Source organism: Euprymna scolopes, chromosome 6, assembly GCF_053919585.1.
Source record: "Euprymna scolopes isolate OS-2025 chromosome 6, ASM5391958v1, whole genome shotgun sequence".
Classification (NCBI taxonomy): domain Eukaryota; kingdom Metazoa; phylum Mollusca; class Cephalopoda; order Sepiida; family Sepiolidae; genus Euprymna; species Euprymna scolopes.
Window position 1 is genome coordinate 74,853,452 of NC_136487.1, and position 21,837 is coordinate 74,875,288.

At 31.2% G+C, this 21,837-nt stretch overlaps 1 pseudogene across 1 annotated transcript in view; it reads left to right on the forward strand.

The window, feature by feature from the left end:
* The window catches only part of LOC145277709 (homeobox protein homothorax-like), a 66,166-nt pseudogene that overhangs the window by 31,249 nt on the left and 13,080 nt on the right, over nt 1–21,837 (forward strand). Inside the window, exon 3 of the transcript XR_013868198.1 lies at nt 17,747–17,903. The product of XR_013868198.1 is annotated as a homeobox protein homothorax-like (transcript). The remainder of the gene's footprint in view (nt 1–17,746; nt 17,904–21,837) is intronic.

Consider the following 21,837-nt stretch of genomic DNA (forward strand, 5'->3'; position numbering starts at 1 on the left):
AAAATTTATTTATCTATTCATAAAAATAGTAAAAAAATCTACAATTTATTATCAATGTATTTGAATTATTTTTTTCTATCTTAACTCCCAGCCAGATGGTCTTTTTAAAATGCGTAACATTAACTATTTTTAAATTAGTCTTGTTTGCGATGTAAATGGTAAAATAAATAAAAGAAACTGATTTCAAAATTACATTTGGCAAATGTTTCCTTCTTCAGGCATATTATTCATTTATGTTGATTGTTGTTGATTATTTATTTATTTTGTATGCCGATGTTTCTTTATATAAAGACTGACCCTTTAGAATGGCGATGCAATCGTTAATAAAATTCACAATAATCCATTCAGCAATCCAATCATATTTTGTACAAATAAACTTCAGTTTAAGCCTGACGTGTTTCGGTCATGAATCACCAACAGTCATTCTTTTATTGTTGTTCAAAGATACGGGATATGGGTACTTTGATGATTGTAGAAGTAGCAGTGATCAGTAAGAGGTTTGATCCTAAATTTCACATTCATTGGAGTAAGTTTCCAGATTTTTATTTGCAGGGATTATCTTAAAGATAATGTTTGTCAAAACAATTCTCAAACCATTCCTAAATTGAAGAGGGCCATCACAGCTAAAATCAGGGCAGAGCCAAGAGAAGGGTGTGTTAAAGTTATTGACAATTTTCCACATAATATCCAGGTGTGCTTTTTATTAAATGAGCAATAAAACAAAGACTTAATATTCATGACTGACCTTGGTTGACAAGTCAGGCATAGGCTGAAGTTTATTTGTACCAAATATGATTAGATTGCAGAAAAAAATGAGTTTTATTAACGATTTCATTGGTGGCATTTTGTTGGGGTGAGGTCACCTTATACATAAATCTGCTGAACTTAATTTTTTTATATTAATTATTCAATTCGTGAACATTTGTGGGATAAACAGTTATGTAGAGCAAGAGAGGACATTCTTAAAAACTGATGCAATTACATTTTTATGTTATTTTTTTTAATAATGTTATGCTCCATGCAATCACTTAAATCATGTCATGCATGACTGTTCATGAATTGAAATAATTAGCATAAAAAAACCCCAGTTCAACACATTGAAGTACAAAAGAAATCTCAGCATATGCAATAAATAATTAATTCTGTCTGAATACAGTAACAAACATCACTGTGAATAATCAACAAATATGCTTGAAGGTAACCAAAGCACACATAAATGAAAACATAATCGAAAAATAAATAGCAATGGTGAGGACAATAGTCTGAATTAGAACAATGCATGTATCGATAACTTGTTACCCTCCTCAAAATCGGACAAAAACGTTTGTAATTAAACATTAATCAGGACAGCTCGGTAATCTTAGCAGGTCATAAGATGATCAGAGGCTTTGTTATATCACAATGATGACATTTTACTAATTATGATCAAAGGGCTGTTTACTCCAGAAACTACTTACAGCTGAAACAATTTTAGATTATTCCACTCACTTTTTTCAACTCTACACACAATTTATTTGGTAGATATTTTTGTACTTATATATATATATATATATATATATATATATATATACATATATATAAGTTGGATCTATGAAGAATGGAGTGTTTTTCATAGGAGATCTTGAATAAGAGAACTCAATACAATGCAAATCAATCATTAATTTTTTATACACAAGAAAATAAAAAGAAATAATAGAATAGAATTATTAATTTCAAGTGTTTATGTTACCATAGCTTTACCAGCTAATGAAATTCAAACCGGTTATTTAATCTATTTTAAGAAAGTGTCAAAATAATTTGCAATGTTAAAAATGTACATACGGATGCAAGAAGTTAAGACCTCTAATTGATGATTCCATGTTATCGGAATGTGGTGTTCTTTAATAATTTTTTTACCAAGTATTTACAGAATTATGGTGTTTATCTTTAACACTGCATTAAATTTTATACTTGTTGCCAGTTATTCTTGATCTATACTAATGAAAATAAACAGCACTGAGAATTATGTAAATATTCACTTTATATATAAATTAATTGAATATTTGTAGGGGATTTAATAATTACAACATAAGCGGTTTAATCAATATAATTATATAGAAAAATGAAAACAAATATTTCTTGAACATTTTTTAAGTGTTTATGGTTTGTTTAGCTGTAAGCAAATGAAAAAATGTGTCAGGAATTATTTATTGAAAATCTTGTGTTATGAAAGAAACTGAAAAATAGTGCATAATGTTTAAGTTTTAATTTAAAATAAAGAAATGTTCGGTCAGTTTTGTTATGTATATTTTAAGGATTTTTGAGTTTTTGTATGACTTTTAATTGTAAAAAAAATATCAATTGTTTTTTTATTAGCTGTCTAATCGCTAGTCTTCATAATGGTTAATATGAAACGATGTAACACAATGTAATACTAAAAATTATTCAAATTAGATTTATTTTGTATTTCTCTATGGTATCATAGGTTGAAACATGAGCACTTAGTATTTAGAGTAGGATCATTTACTCCTACCTACTCTTTGAAAATACTAAGCAAAAAGAACACTGTTGATTGAAATGAATACAAAAATTTTGTGAACTTAAAGGAAAGGCCATGTATTGTTTTCAAAAACATGTTCCAATAATTGGCTGATGAACCTTTTGTTTTAGAAAGCTATACTCATCAAGTTGCAAAAAGATTAACAGAAAAATTCTTTGTCATATTCACACATCAGGCAAAAATAAACAAAAGTAGGCAAAATTATCCAGTAGAATTTTAAGTCAGTTTTATCTTATTTTTTCCGATTTGCCATTGATTATGACTAGGGCTAGGACAACAGCATATTCTTTTCCTTGTTTTGACTCTTAGGTATATATCTATTGATATCTTATGTTTTTATGTAGAGTGATGTGGTTCTTGGTTGATTAATTGTGTCAAATATATACTCGAGAGTAAAAACAATGAAAAGAGTATTCTGTTGTCCTAGCCCTAATTATGACTTGGTGAAATGACAGACTGATTTATCTCCCCTGTTTTATGTGTGTTTGTTTCAATGGCAAATCAGAAAAATATGACAAGCTGATTTTTATTTTTAACTAGCCGTATCCGGCCATGTGTTGCTGTGGCTCAGTTTGTTTAAATGACCCCCCCCCCCCCCGGCAAAATTTATGTTTTTTATAAGAAGGAATTAGTGTGGCAAACTGTTTTTTTTTTTAATTATAAAAATGTATCCTTAAGTTAATTAATAAATGACATAGTTTATTATATATTTTTCCCAACTCTCCCTCCCCCCTCTCTATACACACACACACATATATGAGAGAGAGAGAGAGAGAGAGAGAGAGAGAGAGAGAGAGAGAGAGAGAGAGAGAGAGGAAATAAAGACTTTGTTAGATAGTGTCGGCATCATAAAAATGAAAAGAAGGCAGCAAGTTACTCCGAGTGTAGAATCATTCGTTTACTAAAAATAATGTTTTGTATTATTGTATTTTCAGCATAACAAGAAATCTAGAAAAGTTTTTATCCCCCCCCTCGCTCTCTCTCTCTCTCTCACTTACTGTTGTTTCACTCTGGTGTTTATTTCTCTTGTGTGTTTCTGTGTCCATGTGTTTGGCATCTACATGAATTTTCCTGTGTCGCAATAAATGTAAAATAGTGAAAATTCACATAAAAATGAAAAGAAGGCAGCGATTTACTCAATGTAGAATATTTTGTTTACTAAAAATAATGTTTTGTATTATTGTTTTTGGCATAAAAAGAAATCTAGAAAAGTTTTTATTTCCTCTCCACCCCTCTCTCTCTCTCTCTCTCTCTCTCTCTTTCTCTCTCTCTCTCTCTCTCTCTCTGTTGTCTCACTCTGGTGTTTATTTCTCCTGTGTGTTTCTATGTCTGTGTGTTCGTCATCTACCTAAATTTTGGCGTGTCGCAGTAAGTGTAAAAACGAAAAGAACCAATGTACTTGATTTCATTTAATAAAGGTACAGTGCGTTTTGTCAGCATAATATAAGAAAAAAGAATGCAGCAATGTACTCAGAGCGGAAAAATAGGTATAATTGTGACGCCATATTTAAATGGTAGGTTAATATTTGTTTGTGATGTGAATACTGTTAATCCTGAATATAAGAATGGTCAGAGCTTATCCAATCAGAATGGACAGAATCAGGCTAGGGAGACTTTATTATTGTGAATCGGAAAATGAAAAGATTATGTTATGTGTGTGTATGTAATAACCAGTTAATGGTGGTGCAAGCACCATATCGTAAGAAAATATAGAATTTGTCATAGTGTCAACTGATAGTGATGAGACCACTAAATAATGAGAGAGAAAAATAGGAACTCCTTCCTCTGTAGATGTGGCGATTGTGATGGTGTTGCTCATTGGATGGAATGTAGCATTTTATTATCACAAGTGAAAGTAGCAAAAATGGTGGTTGTAAGCTACATAAGATAATGGTTATTAGGGTAGATGTATTGAATTTGTATGTGGCATCTGTTGTTGAAAACCTATGGTACTTTGGTCCAGAGGAGAATTTCTGCAATCAAAATATGGAGATTAAAATTCTACAAGATAATTTTTTCTAATTTTTGGTGTAGATACTTAGTTTCCTCTAATATGTAAGTATATCAAAGAGATTTCCTGTTAATTTATTTACTGCATTTTTTTTAAATTTCTAAATTGAGAGGTGCTTGTCCATGTATTAATAATCCTTGCATTTTCAATGGCTTCTATGTTAGTAATTGCAATATGATCTGGTATTGTTCAGGATGGAATGAGAAACCCTGTTTTTTTTTTTTTTGGTTTGTTTTCCAACCCATAACAGCATATTATTATTATTTTTATTTTTTTTTACATGTTATGATATTCAATTTTTGGATTGGGACCCAAAGGATGTACTAAGCATTGATTGAATGTGAGGGAGGATGTAAGTGAAGTGACCATGAAATAATTTTTTGTAAATTTATAGTCTTTATTCCCTCCCTTTTCAAGACACATTTGGTATTTCCTGAGATTATAAATAAAATAAAGTACAATATATTTCTTTCTTAGGGATATCAGGCATAATGCAGATCCCACAATCATATTGCACCCCTTCTATCAAAATGAAATATATTAATCCAAAAATACTGGATTATATAATTTCAGAATGTAATATGGTTAGGGCAGAAAGCTCTGGAGGAATTTGTGAATAAATAAATAAACAGACAAGAACTACAACATGTATGCATAATATTTACTGATGAAAAATTTGCTTTTATAACTTTCTGAAACTGGAGTTCATCAATGTCATAAAAGTTAAGTCACAAGTTTATTAAGAACAAATATTGTTGTATTCTCTTATTATTTTGTGCCCTCTCTATGTCAAGGTTGATGTTTTGTTCTTTTAGGAGATGACAATCATTTTCAATTTAACTCCATTTTAAATACAGCTAATTACATCATTTGAAAGCATTATTTCATAAGATTAAATTTGAAAATTTTAGAAAACTAAGTAATGCTGATAATTTTTTATTAAATAAAAAAAAAAATCATGTTTGAATTATTATTTTTTTCTGAGACTTTTGGTGGCATCCACCTTAATCATAGAAGAAGACTTTGTAATCTTATTTCTTTTTCTTTTTCCTCATATAGTTGGTGTTTTTAAGTCCATGGGTGGTGGCCAATAGAAGAGGAAAATTGTATGATTGATTTCATTAATGATTGTATTGAAGTCAGAGCTAATCCACATAATTGGCACAAAAATTGAATAGAAGGAGTTAGTCATATTTTTTAAAAGCATTATGTTGTAAGGTTAAATTTGAAAATTTTAGAAAATCGAGTAATACTGTATAATTGTTTATTAAATGAAAAATAATTTTTTGAATTATTTTTTTTTCTGAGACTTTCAGTGCCATCCACCCTAAAAATAATTAAAAAGTGATTTCTCCTTTAATAAAAAATAATATGGCATTGGTTTTCCAAAATTTTTAATTTAATTATATTTTATTTACTTGACTAGTTATTATTCATTTCCTTAAATCAGAATTGCTTTTGTATCATGTTAAGAAGGGGAGGGTATCTTTATCTTATATGATATGTTTCTTCACTAAAGTCTGTATTATTTTTCCTCTTTTGCGTTTCATTATTGTATGACTATCTTCACTATATTTCACCATAATTTTTTGTATTCTGTAATGTTTGCTAATAGCAGATCATTTTCTTAGGATGTTTGGTGTTAATAGCAAAGGCACCACAGTCCCAATCGTTTACAACAGTTTTTTTCCATATTGCATTCAGTTAACTGTTCTTCATATCAGTTGGGGTTAGAACTTCTTTTAGAGCAATTCGAACTGTAGTATTCTCACTCTACCTCATGACATGCCCCACAAAATTTAAACATCATTTCTTGATTGTTTTACTATAATTTTCATACTTTTGTTTTCCTGTGGGATTCTTCATTTGATATATAATATACATTGATATCATTTGATATATAATATACATGTTAAAAGTTGCTAAGTTTATTGCCAATCTATTTGGATGCAAAGATATATTCATACTTCTCTTCATTACATTTAGTGTTAGCTGTTTTCTTCTTATAAAGCCTTGTTTTGTATCAAGTAGATTTCTTAATAGTTTACAGTCTTTCACGATTGGTTGTTTGCAGTTCACTACTCAGTTGAGAGAAGATCAGCAAATTTTGAATGTTTTTATGTGTTAGCAAAGTTTCCATTGTTAGCGTAGGAGTAGGAAGAGGCTTCAGGATGGTGTAATTTGGTAAAGTTTAGTCAACAACAAAAATTCATGATTAAGTTAACCAATTATCTATTTTCCATATCATGGTGACAAAGCACAGGACTCTATCAATCATGCCTAATAATTTGTTGCATCCCAAAAATAACATTTACACTTTAAAAGGATATTATTAGTATTTTACAATATTAGTTTACAAAAGAAACCAAAGTTAACATTGACTCTGATCAGGATTTTTCTAAAACAAAAAGAAAAAAAGAGTAATTATTTTTTTAATGAATATTTTAAGTATATTGATTATTCGGACTATTGTTCTCATCTTCATTGTCATTTTAACAACATTTTGGCTGATGTAACCTCCCACCTTCAGATGCATATTTTTGAACTTGGGAATGTTTACACGAAACATGGGAACTGATGCAGAATTTCAAACTGAATCCATTATTTAATCCATTGGGACTAGATTGTTCTTGTTACATCAACCATGACTGGTAGAAATGTTATTCTTAGTTATTATCGCTTGTAGTAAGGATTGAACTTTCAACCTCCAAAAAATGGTTACTTTAAACTGATAGTTAATCGTCAGTACAGTAGAAGCAGAAACAAGTGAAAAAGACAAGGATAGGATATTTTGAGTGTGTGTGTATATATATATATATATATATATATATATATATAGTTTAGGTACTATCAGACTGGGTAATTGTGCAGGAGAGCTGAAGAAATGTAGACAATTATAAGTTAATAGAAAAACATCCATGTCAGGATGGATAAAATTAATTTCTTGAATAGAACAGTTTTGCGTAACTTGTATGTTCCCTCATAAAGATTAAAATCAAGATGTCATGCAACTGCGTGTCTAGAATCATTATTACAATTTTAATGAAAATCTATTACATGATTTTAGAAAATGCTTAAAATTTAAGGCTTCAGCTTAAGGAGCCTTCAGAAGAAATTTAAATTCAGCAACTCTTATTTCATTGTTGTCTAATGAATATGGATCAAATTTAATGCAAATTTGATACATTTGAATTGTCAAATCGGAGATCGTGTCCATATAATGCCCTTTAAACCTTTTTAGATACTCCTAAAACTCCAAAGTTTTAGGGAATATTTATTAATTGATCATGAAAATTTTACAAAAATAATCATAGTTATATGGAGTTATACAAACATCTTCCACCTCCTTTGCATAAAACAAAAGTAAACAAAATATACTCCACATTTCCTGCAGCTGTTTTCCAAAATTCATAATGATCGATTAATTTGGTTAGGTGTGAATCTTATATATAGAAATTAGTGACAGGACGATTCCATTATTTTTCCAAATTCTCATACAATAACCAATTCTCTTTTAAATTCTAGATACAGATCTTTTGTAAATCTGAATATTCATCTATAGATTTCTTGTTTTTTTAAAAATTTTTGGATCACCATAAAGGCCCATGTAATATGTGCATATACTTCCACAAACATAAAAATAAATATGTGGGGAATGATATATAGATTTAAGTTTTACTGGTAGTTTAAAATCAATAAATGTTTATCAGTTTATCATTAGTATTAGCAATGAAAAAAAATGAAGTTCGATACCCCCCCCCCCCCCCAAAAAAAAAAGAATAATTTTTGCCATCGGAAAATCAGTACAAATTTTCTAATTATGATATTGATTCCAATACCCCCAAAGTTCTGACTTTTCCAGTTCTGATAAATTAATTCCTACACTAATATATATACTTAAATTTATGTGAATAGAGATTAGGGCTTTCTGTAATGAAAGTCTGCTTTTTCTAAATGCTTGTAGAGCATATGTAGATGATTTATTTAGAATTAAGTCAATTTAAAAGAACATAATTTGATGTTACACTTTAAATAATTTCAGCAAAACATAATTTATTTAATCTAAATGCCATAGTCATCCTTCTGTTCTTATGCATTTCTTCTTTAATAAAAAATATACGACTTATTAAATAAATGAAAGCATCCTATTCATTACTGTAAAGATATATTTGATTTCCTACTAGCATATAAAATTACCTTGTTGAATTTTCAAAGTCATTTAAACTGTAAAATTAAACTTTGTTTTTGACTTGTCAATTTTCACTTGCTATTGTTGTACCATGTTATTGGCAATATAATATCGTACCATGTTATTGGCAATATAATAATGTAATTAGTAAAAATTTATTTTAAAAATGGCGTTCTATAACCCTGACAATTGCTACAATGAAGCATTTTTAAATAATCACCTAAAAATAAAAATAAATTTTCAAAGGGAGACAACTCATTTTAAATTGAAGATTATAATAGTCGTCTACTTTAAGTTAAAAAATGTTCACACAAATAAAAATTAAAACTAAATTGACTTCACTATATTTTGGGTAACATGAGTCAAATACAGATTATTTAAAAAAGATTTTATAGGCATAGTATTTTAAAATGGTGTCAAACGACAACATTTAAAAGAAAATATTTGTAAACTTTGGAGAAATTTCTTTTATGAACTTTCAGCAGAGAAATATATATACGCAATAATCAGATTAATTTGAACAGCATAATTAAAGTCAAAATACTGCTATTAGCATCGAAGATGGTGAAGAAGGACAAAAAAAAAAGTTGTGTTCGAAAGAAATGCAAAGAGATGTTGTTGATAAAATAATAGAAATAGAATGGAGTAAAAGAAAAAAAGGAAAATATTAAGTTATTTAAATAACATTGAAATATTACATTCTTTTATATCATCAACAGCATTAACTTAAAAAAATTCCTTTGCTAACTTTTATATCATGTTTTTTTTTTTTTTTTTTTTTTTTTTACATAGGCATCATCACTTATCAAGGCCAAGAGGCCACTTGAGGATAAGGGTTAAAAAGTGTACAGTAGAAATTGGATAATATAGTAATCGTTAGTAATGGAAATTCGGTAAATTTGTTAACTTATATGGACCAGCTCATCAAAAACTTGTTTACATTAAACTTGAAGACAATCATATTGTAGTCAGCTGGAAAGCAGGAAAACGGAAGACAATTCCATAGGTGTGCAGTTCTAAGAAAGAATCTTTGCTCATGGAACCTATGTTTAGGTTTAGGCATAGATAAAGAGTGGGGGAAATTATTGATAGTGTTTTCTGCTAGACGGGTGTTTTTTGTTGATTTTATGTTTTTATTTTGAACTATTTAACTTATTGGATGTATTATTTGTTGATAAAAATCAGTTTAAAGGAAGTTTTTAGGAATTTATAAATATATTAAAAAAAAATGTGACATGCTGAATTAAACTGAATCAGAAAAAAGTGAACTTGCAAAAAAAAAAAATCCAAAATTAGTCTCTCTTTCTTCAACAACTGATTAAATAATATTACTATTCTGGTGATATTTAATTTTGGTTAGAATGGGTTATTCCTATCTTTTGTATTCTTTATTTTATTTATTATCTTTGACTGGAAAGAGGGAGATAGAGAGTGGAATGCAAATAGACTACTTATAGAGTAAATAAGAGTGGTGGATAGGGGTGGGTCAAAGAACATACAGTAAGAGAGGGTAAAAGTGATAGAAAGTTAGTAATAGATATGCTACTTGATGAGTTAATTAACTGCAGACTATGGCTAATTAGGACAATTAAAATGAATTATTATTTTAATCATTAATCTGTATTTTGTATGATTAGAATATATAGGAAAATCATATTAAATATCCAGGTTGTGTGTATCAAGAAATCATTTTTGATAAGAATATGTGCACTTGACAACAATATGCAAGAAACAATATAAAATAGTTTCCCAACATCATTTGAAAAAAAAAAAAAAATAATGAGCCTAAGACCAAGCACCTGTAGGAGAAGAAACAACAAACATGATCGATTGTCAAAAAGATAAATAAAATGTTGGACGTTTGAAAGGTCATTTTTGGTAAAAGGTATACACGGGTGTAATCCAATCAATAGTCAAGTCAATTCATTGAAACAACCATCACTGAATAAAATAGAGAGTGTGGCTACAGTGACAACGCTGTCCCAGGGAGGAGTTTGAGGTGGTCCCAGATGGTTATATAATAACAACTAAAAATGGATATCAAAGTTGATTGACAATTTGGGTTTGTGAAGAATCAACCTGTTGAATTCCTGTACCTGCATCTTCCTCCTACCTACCAACCAACTAACCATCCATCATCGTCACCGACAATAAAGAAATATTGTTGTATTTTCATATATCAATGTGTCATTATTCTTTTAAACACAGCAGAAATACAATAGTCTTAGAGAAAAAAACATTGATTAATTTAGTTTTTAGTATGATAATATATATTTTGTTAAAAATGTTTTTGAACTTTTGTAATTTATTCAATTAAAACTATATCTATAAACTTTTTTTAAAATATGGATAGCTTTGATGTTAGTGTTATTTGTTAATTTTCCTAAAGTGTCTTAAAGAACGTAACCTGAAACTTTACTCTTTTGAGTAGGCTCAATTCTGCAAGTCATTTCCTACATGAACTGTGCATAACATGTTGCTTTATGCACATAATTGTTTCCCCACATGTTGCTGCTTGGCTCATTTTTCTGAAAATTATTTTACTAATCTACAAGACTTGTGTATCTTTTTTAAGTGAAAAGCGTCAAAGGAAAGATTGGCAACAGCATTCAGATGCTTGTCACACAGACTCAGTTGATAAACAGCAAACTGTAGATAAAATTTAAAAACGTGGCAAGATAAAATCGTTTACCTTCTTTTTCTATAAAAGAAAAATATTTTCTTGTAATCTTTAGATACATGAACTTCTACCATTACTAAATAGCAGTGCATTACCATTGTCAACCAAGTCAAGAGTTTATCAGGCATATGTACACAGTGTGAGAGCTAGCCAATGGTTTGAGAATAATGCAATGAATATGTAATGTGCGTCTTAGAGACAGGCTTAAATTTGAGGACATCTTGACAGTATTGAAAAATGTGTACAGAACAAGTGAGTTTGTTGATCTGGTCACATTGGCAGAAACTTTGGTGCCAGTCCCAGGTAATACCATTGCCTAAAAAGGGAGATCTTTTGCTTGACACAAACTATAAAGATATATCCCTAATGTCAATTGCTGCTAAAATTTACAACAAAATGATAACTGACTCATTCCTTCTGTTGAACCATTACTCAGAAAGAACCAGAATGATTTTAGGAGGGACAATCGACTCTTAATCAAATCTTATACATTCGCAGGTTCCTGGAGGAGTCAGAAGCCTTCAACATAGATCTTGCTTTTGTGTTTGTTGATTTTTCAAAAGTATTTGACTCAGTTGACAGAGATAAGATGTTTGAGGTTCTAGGATTATATGGTATACCAACAAAGTTAATTGATGCTATCAAAGTTCTTTACACTGGCACAACCATTACTATATTAACACCAGATGGCAAGACGGAGTCATTTTTGATCTAGGCAGGCATACTCCAAGGTGACATCCTGGCCTCGTTTCTCTTCATTTCTTTTGTGGACTACATCTTGCGCATACCACACAAAGGAGTATCAGATAAAACCTCAACAAAGCTTGTATCATCTAGCTGTCCACCTGACAAACATCGATTTTGCTGATGACATTGCACTAATTAGCCAATCACTTGCAACTCCTCTACAATTTATTGAGCAAGTCTGTAACTGTATTGGCTGTACCTCAATGAGACAAAAACTGAATATATGAATACTCTTTTATCAACTCCTATCACAGTATCACAACATTGAATCAAATATCACTGAAACAGGTTGATGATTATAAGTACCTAGGATTCTTCATCGCATCCTCATTCAAAGATTTCAACATCAGAAAAGAGATGGCATGGTCTACTTCTAATGATTTGAGCAAAATATGAATATCACATCTAAGAAAAAACATCAAATTGAAAATTTATAAATCTATAATACAGCCCTTTCTCTTCTATGGTTTGGAAACACAAACACTTACCAAAAAGTTGGAAATATTCCTGAATGATACATATACCCACCTGCTCATGAGACTCCAAAGTTTCTCATAAAGACCCATCTAATCAAACAACAAATCTATGGTGAACTTCCATTTGCATCATCTGTTGTCAAAGCAAGACGTGTTCTGTTTGCAAGACATTATTCTAGAGCAGTAAATGAAGTTATTCCTTCCCTACTTCTGTGAAACCCTACTACTTACTCCAGAAGTAGAATGCTCTCATAACCAGATGCCATTGCAAAGGAATGCTAATGTTGAGAGGTGAGATATGGAAGCAGTTATGTGGGACCGGAATATCTGGTATGAGCCTGTAGACTCCATCATCTAAACTACAGTAAAAAGTTGGTGATGATGTTATACATGTATATTATTAAATATATGTAATTTATCTTTAATCTTTAGCATTGGTTGATAAAACAGCAAAAGCAACCAGCATATCAACCCTTTTTTGTTATTTAATGCTAAAACACAATATCTATTGTTGATGATTAATTGAATATCAGTTACTATTTTACCTGTAACTAGAAGGAAAGTATGGGTTCATACCTTTCCCTAACATTATTAGTGTGTGGTTGAAGACACTAGATCCAATAGATTTTGAACTTGTTTAGACCGATTCCAGACCGATTCCATAGTCTGAGGCTGTATCCATTTGCCTAATCATATATCCAAAGTAGTAATGCAAGGAGAATTAATTTAACATTTCAATTTGCTAAAATAAAAAATAAATGTTCATACTTTATTTTCTTTCTTTCACAAATTGTGTAAAATAATAATAGATTTAAAACAAATTAATTTCTTATTTCTGTAGAATTTGCTCATTTTATAATGGTCATAATATGCACATTTGAAAGTTGAACAAATGTCTGATGAAGGGATATTCTCGAAATATTACAATATGAATCCTCCACCCGATTATACTAACACAAGTAAGAAGACAATACATTATATATATATATATTGTCTTAATAAAGGTGAATCTACATAGCTTATTCCAAGATTATATCTTAATTTGCTTCAGTTTGTGTCTTTCTGTTACACCTTTGCATTGTATTGCCTTCTATAAACTTAAATTTATTTTATATTTCTTTTCTTTTATTTTTTACTTAGTATTCTAAAAATGAAATGTGCAATTTTTCTCATGTCCATCTCACATTAATTTATAAATTTTTGTCAAAATACATTGGTATTACTTTTCAGTCATCTTTATGATTACTGTTTCTATTTCACTTCCGGTTCCTTTTTACTTGTTTTTCTACTTTCACCCAACAATTTAATAAACAACAGATACTGTAAAAAATTAATTAAAAACAAAGGAACAACCGGAATTGAAATGGAAACAATAATTGTAAAGATAACCTTACTTTTAATTTATTTGAAGCAATGTCAACCATTATTAATTCTAACCTACCAGTAAATATGCGACGTAATCATGTTGACAAGCTGGTTTTTGTTAAATCACTAAAATTATGCAACATTTAACCTGAACAGTACCAAATGAGTGACTATTTGAAAATACTAGGCACTGTATGTGGGAGAACAGCAAAACCTCCTTGCAAAAAGTGGAATCTTGAACACAACAAGACAACTTTCTCGTAGATGTAAAGTTTTGTTCTCAATTGTATGATGAAGTTCTCTGGAGAGAGTATGCAAATCGTTTTGTTCTTATCAGTAAACTAACGGGTTCCCAGCATTGCCCGGGTGTTTGGAAGTGTGTGTTGAGCAAAAAAAAAAAAAAAAAAAAGTGGTAGTAGGCAGGCTTGAACCCATACCGTGAAGGAGGAAAAGAATGTGAAAAAAAAAGTGACGTCTTTGCCGTTGTGTCCATCACCAAACCGGAAGTAGCGAAACCTTTACTCCTGATCTTAAATGGAACACGTACATCAAATCTGTTGCCAAGGTCGCTGGAAAAATCGTGGGATCCGGTAAATATCTCACTGCTGATGCTATTCTCTATCTATATAAGAGCCAGGTACGTCCAAGGATGGAATATTGTTGCCACATCTGGGCAGGAGCTGCTAGAAAGGACTTGTCCTGCCTTGATAGAGTTCAAAATAGACTTCGTAGCCTCGTAGGAGATGTCCTTTTCTCTTCCTTGCAACCTCTATCTCACAGAAGAGATGTTGCGAGTTTGTCTCTGATGTATCGTTATTTTCATGGAAGGTGTTCAACTGAGCTTCAATCTATGGCCCCCCCCCTCGCCAAACTTTCACAAGAAACACTCGTCTAGCTGTACACACTATCAATAATTCCCCCCACTCTTTATCTGTGCTTAAACCTAAACGTAGATTCCATGAACAAAGCTTCTTTCTTAGAACTGCACGCCTGTGGAATTGTCTTCCGTTTTCCTGCTTTCTGGCTGACTACAATATGGTTGTGTTCAAGTCTGACGTAAACAAGTTCTTGATGAGCCGTTCTATATAAGTTATCAAATTTACCAAATTTTCATTACTAATGATTACTATATTGTCCAATGTCTACTGTACACTCTTTAATCCTTATCCTTGAGTGGCCTCTTGGCCTTGATAAGTGGTGATGCCTATGTAAAAAAAAAAAAAGAAAAGTTTAAATTAAGGCTAGTCAACCGAAAAGAGGGGATGATTTTTGAAAATATTGGCAAAAAAAGCGACCCTTCCTTGTAGAAAAGTGTCTAGTTGAGGATGAAGGAATTAATGTTTTTAGCCAATTTTTCGATATTTGTCATCCAAAGGGTCGAGCTTCAAAACAATACTGATCTTGCGAAAATCTGTCCCCTCTGTCGAAAGTTTTAGGCACACATACATACATACATACATACATACATACATACATTTAAATAAACAGTTGAGATTTATATTATAGACTAGCGGGGGGGGGTACCCGGCATTGCCCGGGTGTTTGGAGGTGTGTGTGTTTTTGGATAAATCAAAACTCCGGGAGGTGGGGGGGGGGGTTAAAATAAAAAAAAAAGTTTTGGTAGGTAAGTATGAGGATCGAACCCGAACCCTTGAGCCAAAGTTTGAAATTAAAGTGTGAAAAAAAATGTGCGACGTTAACCATTGGGCCACCACAAAATACTAATGGAAACACGTTTGAATTTATTTAACTATTTAGAATTGGCAGGTGCACGTTTTAATGACTTTGACTGCGGGGTAGCATTTTATTTACTGCAGGAACGCTTTTTTTATTTTTATTTTCCCAAGATGTTGGGAAGGTGCCAGCTCCCCATAAAAAAAGGGGATTGTCCAAATTGAATAGCAATTGTCTGATATAATGAAAATATTTCCACATTGATCAAATCTGATTGCTTTCGGACATTTCTGGCGATCGCGACCGGAAAAATACCGCCAGAATTAGTGTCGCTTTTATTATACGTTGCCTGGGTGTTTGGAGGTGTGTGTGGTTTTGGGTAAGTCAAAACTTTGGAGGGGGAGGGGGGATTAAAATAAAAAAAAAGTTTTGGTAAGTATGAGGATCGAACCCAAACCCTTGAGGCAAAGTTGGAAATTAAAGTGTGAAAAAAAACATGCGACGTTAACTATTGGGCCACCGCGAAATACTAACGGAAACACGTTTGAACTTATTTAATTAAGTATTAAAAACAGAATTGACACGTGGCTGCAATAAAAGTTAACTCTGCTACTTCTATTTGACCTCATTAATGAGGTCAAATAGAAGTCGCGCAGTTAACTTTTATTGCGGGACAGTTTTTGGGTTTGTTTACTCAACTTTGACTGTTTTTTTCCCCAAGATGTTAGGGAGGGGGGAAACCAGCTCCCCATTGTCCAGATTGAATAGCAATTGTCTGATATAAGGAGTTTGGGCCCCACATTGATCAAAGCTGATTGCTTTTGGACGTTTTCCGGTGCGAATGCCGGGAACAGAACCTTAGCTTTGAATTAGTTTTGGTTTTATACAAAAAAGCTGAATGAACACAAGTCGGGCTGAAATAGCAATAATTTTGTAAAAATCGATGTGAATAAATCTAGAGGCGACCCGCATTCCCAAATCCTAGATATTATTATCTAGGGCGTATATAAACAGTTATAAGCGATAGTTACCCCCCCAGGACCGTTGGCAAAATAAGCCTTTGCGAGACATAAATAAAATGATCGCACACATTTTGCCTTTTATATATATATAGATGATGCTTATACTAAATATAAACAAAAGTAGATTGAATTTGGAGTTCACTGATCTTATTTAGGTGACAAGGTCAAGGAAATGAACTTATTTCGTTTGAAGTTTTGATTCTTTGTAGAAATGAGATTTTTTTGTGATTTGAAGACGAAAAAAGATTGAGAAAACTATTCCATTTCTAATTAAAAAATGATTAAACAGAAGTAACTATTAAAAAAGAAATGTTGCATGTGTATTTCGCTCTACAAATATTGGTCATTCTCATGAATGTGAAATTTTTTTTAATAAAATGTGATACGATTATAGAATGTTTTTTTTAATAAAATGTGATACAATTATAGAAATTTTTTAAATAAAATGTGATAAAATTATAGAAATTAAAAAAAATAAAATGTGATGCAATTATTGAAGTTTTTAATAAAATGTGATACAATTATAGAATTTTTTTAAAAATATAATTATTCTTGATCCTTTTGTGCTTCATTACAGAAATATCTAAAACATGAATAATCTTTTTTTTTTTTTTGTTTTTCATCAGGCTCTCCACTCTCTCCTCTCTGACTCTTTTCTCAAAACCTCCCCTTCAGCTTTTTCTTACCCTAGTTTTATGTCACTCTCACTACCCAAGCACTCATCTTTCAGCCTCTTCATCGATCTTTGCTTCCCCAACTGTCTTCAACCTCATCTTTGACTTATTTTGCCCTCTCTCTTTTTATATTCATCTTTGTCTCCTTTCTCTGTCTCCAGCCCCCTCCCCTCACCACATCATATCTTCCATCCCGGTCTCTGCCACTCTCGGTTTCTTCACCATCCCCACTATATCTCATTCCAGTTAACCTCTTTTCCTCTTCCATAACTGACGAGTTAATTTCTTTTTTTTAATTTTATTTTGTATCTCTATGAAATTGTATTCAGAGTATCTTAACTGCAAAGACTTTATTTGGCTTCTTTTCAGATCCAAGCCACCCCTATCTCCAACCAAATGAATACTATGACCACTGGCCCATCTCTCATCCACGGTAGTACACCCCTCTCGCAGGTTGGTGCAATTGGCACATCAACACTTGCAGGGAAGCTTGCTACCAATTCTGGTTCATCAACTCAAGGCACAGGTAAACATCATCTTCTTTTAAACGTGTTCATTTCATCTTTATTTGTCCCTTACAATTTTAAATGTTCTCACACATTAAGATTATACAATTCTATGATTTAATAACAATTTAAGAATAAAATCACTTTTATGCATGTTACTCGGAGAAACAGAAATAAGCACAAATAATTCAGGCTGCTCATTCCAGCACTCTCCTTATTTTTTTAATGTTTTTAATCAAATTTGATTAGTTTTTGTTTTCAAATCTCTGATCATCCATTTGACATTTTCTGAAAGTTTTCTCCAGATTGGATTTGTCTTCTTTTTTTTTTTTTTGACTTTCTGGAGAAGTGGATGCAGTCTGGATTACATGTCATTTCCTCTGACTCTTCTAGAAACACATATCAAAGTTATTTTATTTAGAAATTGTTATTAAATCATAGAATTATATAATCTTGAATTTACTGTTTTATTTATTAATAAATCTGTTGTTAAATATCGATCTGAACTGTATAAATTTGCTTTTATATTCTTACCTATATATCTATAAAAGTGAAAATGTGTTTGTGTGTGTCTGTGTACATTTCCCTGCCAAATAATACTGTCAATTTTCAGTCTAGAGACTCGAGATTTGTTGTAAGGGGTACTGAGATTTGGGAAAATCTTCTTAATCAGTTTTTGTCCAGAAATTTGGCTGTCAAGGGGTCAAAGTTCAACGATTTGACCTTTGAAAACTCTACCAAACTCCTCTGCTAATTTTGGGGCTAAACACTTGAAATTTTAAATGCAGATTATTTGGACATGGACTTTTTAATTTGATTTGAGCCCCAAAAAATAAATGTTAAGGGGTTAAAATTGGGATCCAAGTTAAAAAAATTTTGACCTCTACGGTCTCTACCAAATTACTCAGCCAATTTCTGGTCTAAACATTTGAAATTTTACATAAAAGGTATTCAGAGATAGGGCAAGCTTTTAAATCAGTTTGGGTCGAAAATTTGAGCTGCCAAGGAGTCAAAGTTCAAAAGATTTGACCTTTGCGGTGTCTAGCAAACTACTCAGCCAATTATGGGTCAAAATATTTAAAATTTATACATAACGGGTATTCAGACATGCTGCAAGCATTTTAATCAGTTTCGGGGCAAAAATTTGGCTACCAAAAGGTCAAAGTTGAAAGAGTTGACCTTTGCAGATTCTACTAAATTTCTCCACCAATTTTAGGTCTAAAGACTTTAAATTTTAGATGTAGGTAACTTGGACATTGGTAAAACTTTTTATTTTCATTTGAGATCAAAATAATAAATGTTAAGAGGTCAAAATTGGGGTCAAAGTTAAAAAAAATTTACCTCTGCGGTCTCTACGAAATTACTCAGACAATTTTTGGTCTAAACATTTGAAATCTTACATAAAATGTATTCACACGTAGGGCAAGTTATGAACAGTATATAGGGCCCAAGCAAAGCCGGGCTAAACTGTTAGTATATCTATATAAGTGAGAATGTGTGAGAGAGAGAGAGAGAGAGAGAGAGGACACTTCTTTACCATATATACTCAACAAATTTTTGATCTATAGACTTAAAATTTGGTATATAGAGTATTCAGACATGTGGAAAACTTTTTAATCTTCTTTCATCCAGAAAAAAGGGCTACTAAGGGGTCAAAATTGAAAAATTGGTATTTGGGGGATCATCGGATTTTATCTGTTTATCAACTGTTTCACGACTACATGCACAAATCATTCATATGACAGCTTCATGTTAAGAATAAGTAGGTTTGAAAACACTTTTTAAAGATTGTGGCAAGCTGGCCTAGGTTATCATACTTGACTCACTGTCTTTAGGTTTTGATTTCGATCTCAGCTAGAGTATTTTTTTTTTCTTACTTTCAAGAAATAAACATGCCTCAGTTTCTTTCCGTTTTTTTACTTCATTTTTTTGGGGTGGGGGAATTTAAATTAAATATTTATTGATGAAATATATTGAATGAAAAATCCTCTTGCTGATAAGAAAGTTCCGAAATGTTCAGACTGGAGTTAAATAGAATTGTGTTTGCTAAAAAAAAAAAGTTTGGAGAAGGAAACATAGAAAGTCTTGTGGCATCAGGGTTAGTTAATTTGAAATTTGGAAACGAGATAGAAAAGTCCTGTAACATCAAAGTTAGTTCAATCGTAATTAATTAAAAATATTCTTTGTTAACAAAAAGTTTTGAGAAAAGAATTAGAAAATCCTGTAATTGTAATGCTTGTTGCCGTCGTTGTGCGATTGGCTTTTGCTGCTATGAGAAAAGAAAGGATGACGGCTTTTGCGTTATTTGTTGATGTCACTGTCAGAGAAAGAAAGGGCGAAGGCGTTCTTGTTTACTGCTGCTATTAGAAGGTAATTCACATGAGACGTTCAGGTGATTGCTACCACTAATTGCTGCTGATAGTTGATGACGCAGCCTTTATATATGAGAGATGCAAACATAGCACTAGACACTGGCTTGCGTTGCAATCGGTAGAAACACTTAGTCTGCCATTGTGTTTTGTTGTCTGGTATCCATTGTTGTTAAGGGATGCTTGTTCTCCTGAATCCGTGTTTTGTTATTTCCATTTAAACTTGGTATGTCTGTGGGAAAATTCATATTAAGTTTGTCACGTAGTTCTTTTTGTAGATATTTTACCACATATCTAATCTGTCGGATTTTTTCTTAACCTTGTCTCTCTTAGTGTAGTTATTTTCTTGGGCAATGTGCTTTGCCCAATAATTCTACACTATAATGAACTATATATCATAGCGGAAGGATGCGTATGAAAAACATAGTTTCCGACAACTTAATGCATTATTAGCAGTTGATTGAATGTCGAAGTGAAACACAAGTCGGCGCCATCTTTACTTGTATGTTGTCATTGTTGTTATCATTGGCTGCTACTGCTGTTTGGGCATCTTGGCTCCTGCTGATGTAAGTTGTACTTTGTTTATGTTGTTATTATAGGCTCGATGGAGATCTTGTATTTTATAATATAACGTTTCTTTTACAGAATTATTTTATTGGGAATAAAATATGTTATAAGCAAAATATATTTTTTTAGTCTTTACTTTGAAAAAATTCTTTTATTTTAAATTTCAAAGTAAAGACTATTTTTTATGCAACCTTTTAAAATATATATGGAAAAATAATTTCTAAAGACTATAAAAAATATATTTGGGTTGTAACATATTTTATTTATAATAAAACCATTTGGAAAAAAGAATCATTTCACAGTAAAGACTAGTTATTTTTTATGCAGAGTTTTAAAATTAAATTGGAATTACATAAGTATTAATCAGAAGGGACATTTCCTCGGTATACACCAGCAAGATTTGGCAGGACTTCTGCTATCACAAAGTGAAAGTTGTAAAGAAACTGTTTTAGTAAAAAATTACAATCTAGTAGGAGTTGTCAATTTTAAGCTTAAAAATGTGCAAACAAATAAAATTTAAAAACGTCAATGATTTCAGTATTCCAAGCATTACCAAGTAGAAACAGCTATATATATATATATATATATATATATATATATATATATATATATATACATATATATAAAATGTTAACTGCTAACTAAATTTATTCAACTTTTTCTTTAACTGATGGTAACTCTATACCAGAATTAAACTAACGGATTCCATTATGGACTATGGAATCAGCTCTTACAGAACTATTATTGTTATTTAACTACTAATATTGTTGAGAAAGGTATGAAGGTAACCCCCTCACTACAGCTATTGCAGTGTTGAAATAATCATATGCAATGGTTTTGCACTAGATATTATGATTCTGCATTAAATAAATCAAAGCTGTTTGATATACCATAAAGCAGATGCGCACAAATCAACTTTGTGTTTTCAGTAGAATAAAGTGTTAATTGCATTCAATAAATATATTTTCTTTTAAAACAATGTAATAAACACTGTTAACACGTGAAAAATAATGCAATC